Here is a 1,920-nt window from a genome sequence, read left to right on the forward strand (position 1 = left end):
AGACGGAGTCTCGCTCTGTCGCCCGAGCTGGAGTGCAGTGGCTGGATCTCAGCTCACTGTAAGCTCCGCCTCCCAGGTTTATGCCATTCTCCTGCCTCAGCCTCCCGAGTAGCTGGGACTACAGGCGCCAGCCACCTCGCCCGGCTAGCTTTTTGTATTTTTTAGTAGAGATGGGGTTTCACCGTGTTAGCCAGGATGGTCTCGAACTCCTGACCTCGTGATCCGCCCGTCTCGGCCTCCCAAAGTGCTGGGATTACAGGCTTGAGCCACCGCGCCCGGCCGGGTCTCCCCTTTTTTTGTTTTGAGAGCGATTGTAGCTCTGTCGCCCAGGCTGGAATGCAGTGGTGCGATCTCGGCTTAGTGCAACCTCTACCTCCCAGGTTCAAGGGATTCTCCTGCCTCAGCCTTCCGAGTAGCTAGGACTACAGGTGCCCACCACCATGCCCGGATAATTTTTGTATTTTTAGTAGACATGGGGTTTCGCCAAGTTGGCCGGGCTGGTCTCAAACTCCTGACCTCAGGTGATCTGCCTGCCTTGGTCTCCAAAGTGTTGGGATTACAGGCGTGAGCCACCGCAGCCAGCCGGGTCTCTCTCCCTTTTTACATCTGTTTTCCCCTTTCCAGTTCAAACTCTGTATTCTGGGAACATCTTACTTTCTTCACCCTGATTGATTAGGGAATCTTCAGGGTTCTTAGGTTATTTTCTGAAGGACTAGTTTAAGATTCCTAGAGGTGGAAATGGGCGTCTCTCCTGTGTTATTTATAAAGTGTTATTACCCTAATCCTTCAGAATACTTTCTTCTTTCTGCTTGATGATTAAGGAACGGTCTCTACTCTCCATAGCCACATCAGACCAAAATTCCATTTCTTTGCCTATGTGAAGGATTTATTATTAATTACCCTATTAATTTATGTCCAGACCAGATGTGATTTCCTTCTTGGAGCAATAGTTCGTGAAGAGGTTGGTTAACAGGAGTTCTGTGTCCAGGTATATGAGAGTTAACTGAGAAGAGAACTCATTGTGTATAAAATCTTAGGATTCTAGAACCTTTGAGACAGTATTTGAATTAATGCTCTGGAATGTCTATGAAGAAAGTTTGGGTCTCTTCAGCCAGAATTCAGACCATTTCAACATTGCATTCCAGGTATCACACACATATCTCCTTTTATTATTTTTTTCTGCTCTCAAAGCAGATTTCTCTCATTGTAAAATCAGTACATTCTTAATTCAGAAGATTGGAGAATATTAAAAAAGGTTAAAGTAAGCACTTTGAACATTTTATTCCAAGTAACTTCACCTCATTTGTGAATAAGTGCATGGATATAGGCATATAGGATTTTTGCATCCAGAACAGGGTTATATAGCAATTGTTTTGAAATCAACTTGTTTCTTCTAACAAAATATAGTGAACAAATTTTCATGTCACTAAATTATGAACTGTGACTTAATCTTTTAATGGCTGCACTGTTTTGTTTGGATATGTAAGTTCTGTCTAGCTTTTTCCCATTATATGCAATGTTTTACTGCATATGCCTTTCTGTGCACATGTGAATTGTGTCTTTTGGATAGAGTCTTAGATATTTTGCTGAGAATGAGGCTTTCATAGTTAAAACCTGCTTACACATCTTTATCAATTGCCCTGATTAAGTTTGCACCAATATACAACATACTATGAGAATGTCTATTCACTACTATATGGTATCATTAGTCTTCTATTTATTTATATTATTATATTTTATTATTATTATTTGAGACAGAGTCTCACTCTGTTGCCAGGCTAGAGTGCAGTGGCATGATCTCGGCTCACTGCACCCTCTGCCTCTAGGGTTCAAGCAATTCTCCTGCCTCAGCCTCCCAGGTAGCTGGGACTACAGGCGTGTGCCCCCACGCCTGGCTAATTTTTGTATTTTTAGTAGAGA

This window comes from Colobus angolensis, unplaced genomic scaffold (genome assembly GCF_000951035.1).
Source record: "Colobus angolensis palliatus isolate OR3802 unplaced genomic scaffold, Cang.pa_1.0 Scaffold31, whole genome shotgun sequence".
Taxonomy (NCBI): domain Eukaryota; kingdom Metazoa; phylum Chordata; class Mammalia; order Primates; family Cercopithecidae; genus Colobus; species Colobus angolensis.